Raw genomic sequence first — 15,470 nt, forward strand, 5'->3', positions numbered from 1 at the left:
GCGTATGGTAGTAGACAAGGCCTAAATTTTGTGTGTATGCATGTGATGTGTGGATAACTTGAGATGTCTTTGTAGATAGTACTAATAATTAGCTGCTGTGTGGACACAAAGCCTTCTTTGTGACAAATCAACTGGAACTTGATTGAAAAGTTTGATTTTGGATGACAAATCAGGAGGAAGATGAGAGTGGGAGCCATTTCCCTTGGATTGTTGCAATCATAAGTAGAGCATGGGGCATGCATGCATGTACGATCACGGGCCACGTGAAGTTTTTCGGTGCCGGGTGGGCACGGGCGACGTGGTGCCAAGCACGATCTCGGCCGTCTAAACATGTTTTGGACGGTCCAGATCTATTTAGGTAATTTTTTAGTGTAAAATTACCAAAACATCCTCTCAAATCCAAACAGATCTGAACCGTCCAAACATGTTTGGACGGCCGAGATCTTGCTCGGAACCTGTGAGTCCTAGTTTGGTACATTAATAACAGTACTTTTGCCATACATCGAACTAAGACCAAAAAACTTAAAAACCTAAGGGGAAAAAAGAAAAAAAAAACTCCACAACCACAAAATTGCACAAATTCAATTTGCACTGTGGGCGTTTATTTATTTATTACTTCCTCCGTCCGCGTTTATTAGTCCACAAACACGTTTTTCGTCCCACAGAGATTTTTCATTTAGTCACATCAATGTTTAAAAGAGAGCGAGTTTCCTTTCTTATCCTTCCTTTTTTTGTGTAGTCACATCAATATTTAAAACTTCACTTTTGAGCCAATTTTTTTATTGAAGGGCAAAATAAGAATTTATCTTACAAAAAAGCAATATTATTTTGCCCCTTAATAAGTTGGAATCCCCAAAATGGATCAACAAAGGTGGATGGAGGGAGTAACTTAGGATGTCTAGATCAGTTTATGCGCATCTCGACTAATCCCTGTCTACCTATAAAACTAAGAATCATTACTCTCTTTTTTTCTACGCAAAAAAAAAAATTTAATCTTTATAAAAGATTACAAAGATTAAAAGGATTAATGGCACACCGACACTAAGCCACCCAAGATCTAAAAGAAGGCAAGACGCCAACTGAATATCAAAAAAACCCCACATAAAACACCAAAAACCTAGGCAAAACTCAGACTCTACACAAGATCTCCATCAGATAATTTCTTTTCATTCATTTTTTTTTTTGAAACGAAGACAGAAATGCTTGTTCAACAAAGAATTTCTTTTCATTCTTGCCCAGGTAAGTCATCTATCTCTTCATGAAAATCTTATCAGAGTCCCATAATTCATGGTAGGCCTGCTACGTCCATGTTTGGTGCAACGGTTAAATGGCCTGGATTAGGGCTTAGTTCATCGACAAAATGGGCTATTAGCAAACCCAAGGGAGCCTTTCCTCATCAAGGCCAGCCCATGAAAATACAATTACCATATCACTATCTCTCCGTCCCGCATAAAGACCCTCCGTCAATATGGGAGTTGCTGATAAACCTACGTGGGAGAATCAAAATAAATACGTAGCCGAAAAATTACTTACTTTTTGCCATGGGTTTAAGTCTTAAGAAACCCGGTAATCGTTTCGATCTTGAACTAATATACTTCACCGACACAAACTCTCACTAATAGATTTCGGAGAGCAATAGATAGGATTTCCAATCTAATCTATATAAATGGTTTTTGCACTTGTAACTTGATGGTAATCACAGGCCTTTGTATAGATAGATCGGGACCCTTTTTCAAAGGACACAACCCTTCATACTTCCTTCTATCAAAGAAGTAATAGACACATATTCATTAATCGGTGTTGCTATTGTCAGCCCACTGGACTGACGATAAGTACACTATAAGACAAGAAAAACGTATATTTCTGTGTATTTTTTTATATCCTTTAATACACATTCACACATTTATTATTGTCAGCTTATTGGACTGATTTTAGAATTTTCATTCGTTAATAGTTACAACTTTACAGATGAATGTTCACTAAACCCATTCATGAATAGTCACCATGTCCATTCATGAATAGTCACCAAATCTTTTCATGAATAGTCACCAACTATTTAAGCAATATTTCATTTAAATTTAATACTCATATTTTACTTATGAACATAAATATTATAAAATATAAATATGATTGATGTGGCATGTGAGCTACATAAATAAATAAATTCTAACAGTTGCTCGAGAGGATCGAATGATGTCGCATATCATTCCCCCGGATGACGTAATCCCACTATTTGAGGTGGACACGAGACGAGTTTCTTTTGAAAAAAAAAATAACGACCCTCTGTCATCCCATTCCACCGTTGATGCAGTCAACTAGTCAAGCATTACACAGAATTGGGCTCAGTTTAATGCATGGGCCTTATAGTGTCGGTCAAAGATTGTGAAGATTTTGATAAATTTGACTGGACTCCACTGGGCTGCCGGGTCATATCGGTTGTTAGTTGTTACTAATTTGTCAATTTTTTTTTTAAAACTAGTCATTTATTGCTTATACAAATATAATCTAAATTGCCACCTGCCAAGGCTGGAATTGACTGATGATGAACCGTTGATTATATACTTTGAGTTCTGATGATCAGAAGAAGACTATATATGAACCCGAGCTTGGAGATTGACTATGAATTGTTGATTATACTTTGGACTGAAATATAATCTAAATTGTGTGTGCATAATGTTATGGTTTTGACATTCTTAGCACAATATTCGGAAATATAATCTATATAATATGGAGCAACAGTTTTTGAATTTTTCATATTTTGGACCCTCAGATTTGTACATATTTTTTCTATGGCTGAGATTTACGTGTAGTAAGACTAGAAATATATTTGGAAAGCATGAATATTTGAAAGAAGGGTGAAAGAAAAACTAAAATTGATATTTCCTAATCTTATCCTAATTCCTTATTTTTGAATTTTTCCTACTTTTCTAACAGTTATCAGTTAAAATCAATTACTATGATCTAGAGCTGTTTCTCTCTCCCGCACATGTTAATTCTAAAATGGATTCCAATTTTGAATCCAAAACTACCTTCTCTCTCATACACACGTTTAGCTCGCTCTCTCTCTCTCTCTCTCTCTCTCTCTCTCTCTCTCTCTCTACATATATATATATATATATATATATATGTGTGTGTGTGTGTGTGTGTGTGTGTGTGGGCCTTGTCATTTTTTAAAATGTGTTTAGATTGTTAATTGTTTAGTTGGTTGCGTGATTGAGGGAAAAAAATTGATTAATTATATATTTGGTTATTTGACTCATTGCAATATGTTGGGGCCGGCAGTAAGTGTATTGATTTTGTTGCATCTTGATTCTAAATCATAGTTTCATCTTCGCCTTTATCGGGTTGAAAGTTGGAAGCCAACGAAAATATATACGCGCCTGTGTTTCCTCATTGAAGTTAATTTTCTTATTCAACTTAATTTTTATAGTACATAGTACAAGGGTGTAAGACCCATCCATACTTAACAAAAGACAAGTTGTTGTAATAGATGATTATTCTGATCTAATGGTCTAAGTTCATTCTCATCCTTTCAGTAAAGTACTCACACTTTTTGCACATATTATATAATTGCCGTGTGAGTTTATTTACTCCTAAGAACTGTACATTAATGACTTTGTTAGTTTTCAAAAAGAGAGAGAGAAAAATACCAAAACTTTTCCGATTATGTACTAATTTGAAGAATACATATATATATATATATATATATATATATATATGGGAGCGTTTCGAGGTCACAAAAAAAGACACTATATCTCAACCATTAAAGCCAATGGCTACGATTAAAATTTCACAAAGAATTACTCATGGCTGGGCCGTGAAGAATTACTTTGGTCGCAAAGAATTACTCTTGGCTGCACATGATTACTTTACTTTTGGCCACACAGAATTACTTTTGGCTGTAAATTAAGAATTGCAATACCATAAATCATTCTTGGCGGCCAAGAGTAATTGTGTGCAGTCAAAAGAAATTCTTCGCGGCCAAGAGTAATTCATCGTGTCCAGAAGTAATTCTTTGCGGCCAAGAAGAGTAATTTATCGTAGTCAGGAGTAATTCTTTACAACCAATAGTAATTCTTTGCGACAAATTCTTTTTAGCTACTAGGTAAAAGAATAAAATTGTTGGTCAATACAACTTGAGCTGCACCACCGAAGGTGGTAGCCTAGTTGGCAAAGGTGAGTGGCTTAATGCCCTTCCTTTCCATACACCGACCTTGGTTTGAGTTTGCAAGACTTCGTCTCAGTGCTGGACTTTGTGGATAGGGCCCTTTGCCAACTATGTATTTAGGTGGTGCTATGGTGTTGGCCTGCTCTTCCGGGCAGTAGCTATGGCTCAACCAAACATTCCACAGCGGGTAAGGAGCCTCCATGGTCACGCCCAGGAGGGGTTGTTATGCTGGTTACCTCTCCCACCCTTTAACAGTTAATATATATATATATATATATATATATATATATATATATATATACACACACACACACACACACACACACTTTATATCTAATGAGGGATCCCGCACGGGCTTACCGTGCGGGACTCCCCTTTTCCGATTAAATTGCGACGATCCGAACCGCTCAATATGTTCAGAACGTGATTTTAAGGGTATCCTCGAGAAATCAGCAAAAAAAATGATCAGGAAGGGCTAGATCCGAGTAATTTTTTACTGAACCGTTCAATAAAAAACTATTCGGATCAAACCCTTCCCGATCATTTTTTTTGCTTATTTCTTACGAGTACCCTTAAAATCACGTTCTAATCACTTTGAGCAGCTCGGATCGTTCCAATTTGATTGGGAAAAGGGAGTCTCGCACGGTAAGCCCGTGTAGGATCCCTTATGGGAACCGAACTCTCTCTCTCTCTCTCTCTATATATATATTCATTTTATTAAAATGCGAGACTCCCCTTCCCGATTGAATTTCGATGATCCGAGCCGCTCAAAGTTAACAGAACAAGATTTTAAGGGTCCCCGTTAGAAATCAGCAAAACAAATGACCGGGAAGGGCTTCATCCGAGCAGTTTTCATTGAACGGTTAAAAAAAAACTGCTCGGATGACGCCCTTCCCGGTCATTTTTTTTGCTGATTTCTCGCAAGGACCCTTAAAATTACGTTCTGCACACATTGAATGGTTCAGATTTTCAAAATTTGATCGGGAAATGAAAGTCCTTCATTTTAACAAAATGAGGGATCCCTCACTTGAAAATTCCTATATATATATATATATATATATATATATATATAGATACATACATACATACACACACACACACACATATACACAACTTGAGCTGTTAGTTTAGATGATATGGAGTTTCATGATCTGTCTAAGATTAAAGATTGTAGGTTTTTTGTTAGAGCCTTTTGAGTAGACAGAGTTTCAAATTCTACTCTTTACTTGGTTATATGTAATCTTGGAACTATTTTGCTTAATTTACTATTTTTCTAGATTAGTTAAGAAAATAAGTGCGATTAGGGTGTCACTTTTGAGTGAGTGAACATTCAGAAAATTGAATTCGAGTTAGAATCCTGTATGATTATACATTCTTAATATCTCTAATGCTATCCCCGAATGCAACTAATTTGAATTACACAGATTTGGCAACATTTGTTGTGTTAGACTATTTTATGAACTTGGTTAGATGAATTATGTTTGAAGCTTATTCTTAAAATGACAATTTTCGAGAAGTACATTTTGTTGGAAGAAGGAATATTTTTCTGATTTTTGGTTATTTATAACGCTTCTCTCGCATGAGATGAGACCATACGCTCATTCGGGACTCACCTCATGTGAGATGAAACTAAAAACAACTGTTTGTATCCAAAAAAAATCAAAAAAGTGGATTTTGATAATTCATTTAGACTAGTTTAACCATGTTTTCCAGGCTTTGTTATTATATTTCAAGTTTATTATGAGCTATTATTCAGGTTTTCTAGATAGTTTTGATTTCCTTCTTATGAATGCATTCCTCATTTGTTTAGATTTCTTAATCACCAAATCTTCTAACTTGTAGTATAAAGGTATGGTAGAGGGTTATGATTTATACACGTCAATGAAACCAAAGGTTATTTACAATTCACTTTTTTAACATAATGTCAGAGCTTGTAATAAACATGTTCAGTTCCTTCTACATAGTCATTCAACATCTCCTTTAAGTTGTGAAGATCGAGGACTGGTCATGACATCTGAGAGCCCTAATGACGAATTTCGAAAAGAACCCTCATTTTTCTTTTTGGACTTATATATATTGGATATGGAATTATTATTATTATTTTTTGAGCTTACACATTTGCGTCCTCAAATTAGTTTGAGCCCCTAACTTCAATTCTTTTGGGGAGCCTAAGGCGAGATGCCGACAAGGGGATACTGTAGAGCGGTCAATCCGGCAGTTCATTTTGGCAAAGGACGACTCGGATCTAAATGAACTTAGATAATTTAAGTTCTTATAGATCCGAGCTGTTCATTGTTCGGATTAAATTCAAGTTGTCGGTGTCAAAATGGACGGCCGGATCGACCGCCCTAAATCCCTATAGTGCGGGCTGTCTACCAGATTTCCAAATTCATAGCCTCTTCAGCCTTAGCTCAAAGGGCGACTCTGCCGGCGGGGAACCATATTATTGAGAGTATAAACTCTGGTGTCCATTTTTCATTGATTTAGTCTTTGTTTGGAAGTTAATTACAACTTGTTGGCGGCTGAAAGTTAGTAATTCGCCTTGCGCTGTCACGATCGATCCACATCCTCTCATACGTGCGTGCCTTATCCTAATACTTAGCAGAATCAGAAAAAATAAACAAATCCTGAGCTGTGGAGTGTAAAACCTGGCCGCAGAGCTATCTAGCCATGCACATCTTTTCCACGCCCTAATTTGTTTTTATTCCAGCCTAGCTTGTCAACTCCAGTCTCCTTTCCATACCATTTGATGGCTTTAATGTCTTTATCATGATGTTTCAGTATTTTCCGTGAACTAATAGTATCTAATTATTATTTCGTTTGATCAGTAACGTGCTCAATAAATTAATAAAATGCCAAGTCTATGAACATAATATGAAAATAATCCGGCTTCCAAACGGGTTTTAGAGATATATAGTACGGCTTCAAACGTGGCGCTAAAAGCCGGATATCACTTGCCATCCTACTGAACCTCTTATAAAGGGTTTCGGTATGTAGCCGTAATGGTATCGGGAGTATTGAATGATACATAGCTGGAATCGGGCGTAGCGGTCGTGAATTTTTTAAATTTACTTTGGCTTTAGAGCACGTGAACTGGCCCGCGGCGTCTGTAAAGCAAGCAAACAAATCGGAGACAACGCGATACGTATCGGGATTCGGCCGATAAGGGTTTGAATTTTCGGTAGCAGCGGTATACCGAGGTGTAACGATATCAGAGAGCCGAAAAACCTCTACGTCGCGTCTGATAGTTAATAATTCTATAGTAGTAAGACACTCTAGATTTGTCCTTTTCTAAAGGTGGACTCTCTCTCTCTCTCTCTATAAAGTTGTATGGTGAACTCGAAGTCTCGAACTAGCTAATGTGAAGGCAAATGGCCGCAGAACGTGTAGGAAAAGAGCATGTGAGAAATTAGACACCGAACGAACTTTTCGAGTTCGGTCCAGCCTCCTGAAACTCATATCAATCTCCAATGCCCCGCTCCTTTAATTTTTAAATTTTGTCAAACATCCATTAATGTTAAATTTTTCTAGTAGCTCTAGAGTATTATGGAGGTTTACCACGGCAAGTAACACGTGCGTGCGCTCACGCGTGTGGAGAACTCGAAGGGTTCGGTTGAGTGGAAGCATAAAGACAATCAGCGGCTCATTCCCCGAGCAAAGCAGGTTCCATTTTCTCCTACCGACGAAAACTATCGAAGCCACTAGAGATTTTTATATGCTTGTTACTTTAGCGATTCATATATAATCAATTGAGACGACCCTAAGCGGGCCCATATGCCTTGTTATTTCAAAAAGTAGAAGGAAAATGTATGAAGGTAGAGAGATATTGAGTCACATGTTTCAGGAGGATGCATGCTGCGCTTGATTACAGTATGAAAGCAGAAAGATAGATAGAGAACTGAAAGAGAAGTCTCAAGCAAAAGGTTAAAGTAGTTAGCTGGTGAAATATCCAACTTTTAAAATTCATTCATGGGTTTGCAACACGCCAATTAACCGCCTAAAAAGAAGACTTGTACACGTACATCTAATTTTTATTCACGTATTTAATTGAAGATCAGTCCTACAAATTAATCCTTACTAGAAATCGCTGAATAACCTGATTTATCCCCCCCCCCCCCAAAAAAAAAAAAAACACTGAACATATTAAAGGTCAATAAAGTGCGCTTCCATTCTGGATTAATTGGGTATTACATTAAAACAAAACAAAACAAAAAAAATCGCACAAGAAAATCGTAAAAAATACTATTACGTGGAAAATTTGTTGTTTCAGATTTTCATAGTATTGAATATTTATGCATATGATGTGGTATCTAGAGCCAGAGATATTTTTGAAAGATTAGGCCCCCCTTTTTTTGCATCTTTTTGGATTGAAATAGTGAGACTAAAAATCCATCATATTTCGTATTATTTTTCCGTATAGCTTTTCTGTTTGTACAATTTTTTTTTTTTGCTAAGCCTATTTGTACATTATTATTGCGAATTTTAAAATAATTAAGGTGCTCGGCTTGATCAAAATAATCAAATCAAATAACCATAAAATTGTTAATGAAAACCCCTTGAATTCCCTAAAAACAAAGGCAGACGTGCATATCCGTGTTGTAATGCGTAAATTGATGACTATCGGGGACCTATCTATACTTACTAGCTAGCTAGCTAGCACGGTGTCACAAATTTCATGTGTTTGGTACATATAAGACTTTTTAGTGCACGTAAACCTGGACCATGTTACTTTTATAAACTCCATAAACTACTACTACTATTTAGTATCGCAAGTATCGTCTGGGTCAGCTTAATTACACGCATCTCAAGTACTAATTCTCTCTCTAGTCCGGTTAAAGACAAGTCGTTTCTGCCGAAATTAGAGAATTCACAAAAAACTACTTTCTTACGGCATGACCTCAATACTCGAACTTCGGTAAATTTTGGGGGATCAAACTTACCAACCAACCGGATTAATCCTATTGCAAATGAGATTATGAGAGACCCATATCTAGGTACAGAAAACCAACACCGATCTAGTTTCGTTTCAAACTTCAAACACATATTCAACTTTGAAAGTAAGAGTGTACAACTTGCAGGCTTGCAAATAGAGGTCTTTTTGCGGTGAAGCTATGTGAAAATCCATCATGCTTATTTCTCTAAATTGAAGAAGAAGAAGAAGATACTAGAAAACATTAATTGGACATGGACTTCCCAACACATGTTTGGTGATGACTCAAGACTAAAGTACCCTTTGATCTACAAAAGAAAAAAAAAAAAAACAAAAAACAAAAAAAAGAAGAAGAAAGATTCAGGAAGAAAACTGGGAATACGTTTGCAGTTAGGTTGACAATGAAGGATGGGTTTAACCTGTTTTCTCACTAGCTAGCTATCGGCAACAAGGCCAACATATACTACTCCGTATTTGATAAGCAGAAATTAATGTCTATTGCATTGTTCGAACATAAATAATAATAAAGGCCATATAACTTATAGTATTTTATTTTATATATTGATAACTATATAACAATTCCGCAAGTGATCAGCAATAACTATAAAAATAAATGAGCGTGTTTGACTGATTTCCTTTGAAAGGGAATATGGCTCCTCGATGACTCGATGGTGTACAAACTGACCTAGGTGGCTGGTTATTGAATATAATGCGACTATATGTATAAGGATTAAATATGCCGGTGCATTTAGCAAATTATATTAAGCCATTAGATCATGTATATAAAACTCTCTCCTAACCGGTGTGCAGGGACGAATTTAGGTGGGGGACACGCAGGGGCATGCACGTACCCCCACTCGAGACTAAAATAATTTTGTATATATTAGCGTAATTATAAAAGTGTGCTACTATATAAACATACACACACTTGCATATATCTTGAAAATACACATATATCATTAGTTTTATGCTCGAATTTCATCATATGCATTTATACTTGTTTCTTTACGAGCTGTTTGTCTATTTGGAGTTATTATTTCTTGATTTTTTTTATATTGAATTGCCTGGGAGAAATTTTTTAAAATAAAGTCATTAATAGAACTAGCTCGATCATTCTAAAATTTGTCAATGTTCATTTAAAACTAACTTGAAAAATTTTGTGCTCATTTTTACCTAATATAACTGAAAGTATGTGCTATAAATTATTGTAACTAATGATGAATACCTTAATTTTATATGATTTTACTGTGGTTGACTAAAAAACTAAATTTTTGTCATTATGATTAACAAGGTGTCCTTACTAGTCTACATTTCTGAGTCCATTCCTGCCGGCGCGTGACTCTCAAGTGCTACAAAAGGCATTACATATTATGTTACGTCTATGGCGGAACTGGTGCGACTTTCGTTGCCCTTTTTTATTTGCCTTCGTGCAGCTGTAATTGGTTTAATAAATGGTCACCATAGTGACTTTTGAACCTTGAGATAGAGAAACCCGTTTGAACTTCGGGGGAAGAAAAATTGATTGTCTATTATTCTATTGTGTTGTATATAGTAGTATATATACAGTACCAAATAAAAAATTAATGCGTGTGTTGAAAACAATGCTGCAGATACTTCAGTTTTGAGACATGCACGTAGGCACCTCATCTTCTCCGACGGCTTTTATTGTTTCTGAATACTCGGTGTCCGGGTCAGTTTTCGCGTAAATCGACTAATTTTGGAGGTCCAACATCACCACCCACTCAAGGATGGTTCAATAAAATTGGGGGCCCAAAAAAATTGATAACACATTCAAAGTTTTGAACCTCAGACCATAAGAGAGACCAAAGACTTAATTCCTGGCGGGCTTTGACCATTGAGCCTGAGCCAATCCCAAGGCCAAGGGGTTGGCTGTTCCCTAACAGTACGTGACGACTAAACTAAGAAGTCCTCAGTTGAAGGGTCTGCATGCAGTTCCACTCTTTCCTGTTAAGTCTTAACTGGTTTTTCTTTAGCTGACCAATTAAGAAGGGTACTGTTCAGAGCATTGTCACGTCTAATTTTCGTCTCATATGTCCTCGATAGTAATTGGTTACAACACTTAAACATGAGAGCACTTAGCAGAGCTAGAGATAGATTGATAAATTAAGTGTTCAAAGGGTCCATGGAGTCAAGATTTTAACTTGGGACGATTGACGTAATGTACATTGGTTGGTGACAAGAGATGTGGCATGCCATCTCTTTTCTATTCAAACTCAAAATTTCTTGAGTAATACGCATGCGAGCGTTATAACTCTAGCTATTAATTTTTGTTGATAAAAAAAAAAATTTACTGGCACGGGAAGAGATTTTTTTAAATACATAAGGGCGGCCGGGACCACCACCACTTGTGTCCATGGGCTTCATCGTTCGGTCCATTCTGATCAGTCTAAATACTCTACTATAGTATTTTTTAATACTCTACTTTATTTAATTTAACGTCATAAGTATTCCAGTCTTCTTCAACACAATTACATACTCTACTTATTATTTAATTCGTGTATGATCGTTTCCATTGCGGGGATGAATGTGTTCAGTAATATACATAAGTAGTCTTGTGAAGGACTGAACTCCACCAACCAGCTAAGCTGTCTTATTCTAAGGCTAACGTTTGGATGTATATTTCATTTGTCAAAGGAAATTAAAAAAATGAAAGAAAGGGAGAAATTAAAAAACAGAAGAAAATGGAGTGAGAGTAGAGTTGGAAGTTTTTCTTTTGTTTGGAAGGGTTTATGTATATATAACTAGTTAAAATTAGTGAGAAAAGAATGAAAACTTATAAGGACATCATGTCCAACAATATTTACTTTTCCGTGGTTAATTACAATTTACAGCATACATAACTGGGTTGATCTTGTTCGCCAAAAAACTTACAGCATACATGATAGTAATTGAATGCGGAGAGGTCATCTAATTTCAACGCATTTTGTCTTTTTTTTTTATCCACCGTTGAACGAGCGATCGATTGTAATTAAAAATGACGGCCATGTACACGAGTATCTAATAACGTGTCCACGTTTCATATGTTTTCTATGTAAATAACGTTGAGTTTTTTTGGTAATGCAGGGGTATCTAAAGGTCAGCATACTCGCAGCTTGAACTAGATTATGTATAAGATTTCTACTTGCAATTAAATTTGGTGTGAATAGTACGAATTGGGAGATTGAGCTATGCAGTCGTGTGCGCAGCACCGTGCTGCGCACCTCCGAGCCATCGGTTTGTCCAACCGTTCATTGTCGAAATGATACTTGAACCGTCGGATGCACGATTCGACTGCTCGAAAGTGCGCAGCATGTCACTGCACAACACTAACCAGAAGTAAATATACATTCATATGCATATGTTTATTGTATTCACATCTGTAAATGTAGTTATTCGAGGTTATCTTGTGGAGTATTCTTTGCCTCAGAAAGACGCGCCAACTATCGTCCTATATTGCGGCGGATAACTTAATTGGAGTAGCACAGAGACCATACAACTTTTCACACACCTATATGTTTAGCTATTTGTATACTACTTCACAACAAGAATATAAATTAGAGTTGTGTTCTCATTTAATCCGAGTCGTCAAAATTTTGTCAGCGAACGAAAGCAAAATTTTCAAAGCTCGTTTATGTGTTACTTTGATTTTGTTCTTCTTCTATTCCTTTCATACAACAGAAAAGATAGAATACATGAAATGAAAATACGAAACTGTCCACTAAACAACAGTGGACGGTCTAAGTTCATTTTTAATGACACGGTCCATATTTACAATTAAGTTAGGTTAAGTAGCTTAAAAAGCACTTGCAACGCTAGGCACCGATATTAAATAAAGCTTTTGATAAACTTTTGCACCAAATCTTTAATTTGTAGGCGCTACGTACTTATTGTCGATATACTTTTTCTTTGGGTCCCTAATTGTTGGAACTTTTTTTCTTGGGTCCCTAATTGTTGGAACCTTTTTTTCTGTTTCCAACATTACTTTTGCTTTAGCTCACTGTAGTACTCAATCGTCAACACGCTTATAATAGTTTCATTTGTTTTTCAACTCAGTGTTTTTCTTTTAGTTGAACAAAATGCAATCCTTTCACTCCCGAAATATTGCATTCGCTCATCTAAGCCACCCAAATTTGGTTAATAAAATCTAAATGTTACTCCACATATTGAATGTCAATTGATTTTAGGTTGGAATCGTTCAAAAAATCTAACAGTCGATATTGGATTCTTAACCAATTAACTAATTTAGGTTTATTTAAAAAACAATACTGAGTTGGTCTAGTAGCTAGAGCGCTTTTGGTGCAAATAGGGTATAGTCCACATGATACCCGATCGTGCATCCGAGTCGTCCAAACGTATTTTGGATAGCCAGGATTTAGTGGCTGAGAAAGAGTAGTCGGTTGAGTAGGAGAGCAAGTCATCCAAAACATGTTTAGACGGTTCGAATGCGCGCTGAACACTGCCACGTACTACCTAATTTACACCCAAAAACTTCTCGGGTCACCAATGATGCGAAGCGTGGGGTCGGACATGGCCAGGTCGTACTGGTTATGGGACCCGCAAACCGTCACCCGGGTGGGCCGGGAAGTCCAATGAAATTCGTTGACTAAAGAAAGACCTTTCCAATTTGTTCGCATCGAAAAGGCCTAGATGGACTGTGCTAGGAATTTTACCAAAAAGGGGCTACATAGGGTCAGTGGGTCACGGGGAGGAAGTGCCGGGCCAATTGGGGCGGTGAATTTTTTGCAACGCGTCTTTGTCAATCTTTGACAAAAGCTGGACGCAATCAATTCCATGACCAAAATTTCCCCACTCCAAAATCCCCACGGTCGACCGGAAAATTATTACTCGAAAATTACTGGACAATCACGGGGCATGGATACTTTATTTCATAATGCTATCCGTAATCGCGTATTTTTGTGAGGTCTATGACGAAAAACATATCAAATTATACGTGATTGGTTTCGTTACAACGAATAATGTATGTTCTACTAGCATTACAACAACAACGACGACAACAACAATAGAAAAATTCATATAGTCCGCAACTATTGGGGGTATGAGTAGGGAAGAATTGAAGATAGACTTAACTTTTGACAATATACGCAAAGTGGTTGTTTTTAGAATACCACTTAAACAATGGTCCCTCTATACTTATTTTGTTGCGGAATCATATTCCAAATCAAAATCAAATAACATCCGTTCCACGGGCATTGAATCTTTAGGAGTAATTAGTGGAAGTTGATCTCCGCCACTTGGCCAGGCCAACTCTAGGCTGGTGCCGTTTTTAGCTTTAGCATCACTTTTGTCAAGGCCCTAGGTTAGCTCTAGCTTTAGTCCACCAACACTCAATTTCCTTTCTATTATTTTTTTTCCTCCCCTAAGTCTAGCATAAATCTTCTTGGTTCTCCTTAGTTTGATTTGCAAGGGTTAATTATCATTTGCACTCCTATACTTTTACTCATAGGCTAATTTGCAAACCTCATTTTTTTTTTAAATGTAATGGTCGACACCCCTTCCACTTGAGGTGAGATGTCAATACCCTTTCTATGTCCACTTTGTGTTACGTCTTAGCGAGGCTCAGATATCTCCATGTAACGCTGTTTTAAGAGTTCTAACTTTCAAGTAATTTCTCACCCCATCTTCAAAGTTGGTCCTGGGCTAGAGGTGGCCTTAGCCTCCTTAGAAATTGTAAACGATAGGGTCCTAACCATTTTTTAGTACTCCATTCGTCCCTTTTTAAATATCTTAGTTTGATAAACACACAGTTTTGAGAGTCAACTTTCACCTATATTTTACACTTTTCTCTCCAATACACTTTTTACATCATTTTTTACCTCCACTTTTCAAAATTATCCTCCGCTTTATACTTTCCACATCAACTTTACATTCACTTTCCAAAATTATCCTCCACTTTACCAATTAACTTTTCAAAAATGGACACTTATTTTTGGACAGCCCAAAATGAAATAGTGGACATTTAAATAGGGACGGATGGAGTATCCAACATATAAGCCCAAAATTAAAGGGAAAATGACGGCCAAAGATGTGTTCTGATAATTATAACTTGCCAAGGACATGCTGAGAACATTTGTTAATGCTGAAAATATTTTTGGCGAGTATTAATTATAAAAGCACAGCTTGGACCGTCATTTTCCCAAAATTAAAATTAGGGACCCTTCGAATTCCGTTTTAGGCCCCAAAGTTTACGCCGGCCTTGCCCATCCTCCTCCTTGTTGAAAAAAGAGGGAAGGTGTAACTTTTTATAGTGCCATATATAGTAGTATCCATGCACACATCCTCCTCCTTTCTCATAAAAATAAGTTCACACAAGTATGCAAAGCGAGATTTGAAGAAGTAAGAAGGTCATGGTGT

Source organism: Rhododendron vialii, chromosome 4a, assembly GCF_030253575.1.
Source record: "Rhododendron vialii isolate Sample 1 chromosome 4a, ASM3025357v1".
Classification (NCBI taxonomy): domain Eukaryota; kingdom Viridiplantae; phylum Streptophyta; class Magnoliopsida; order Ericales; family Ericaceae; genus Rhododendron; species Rhododendron vialii.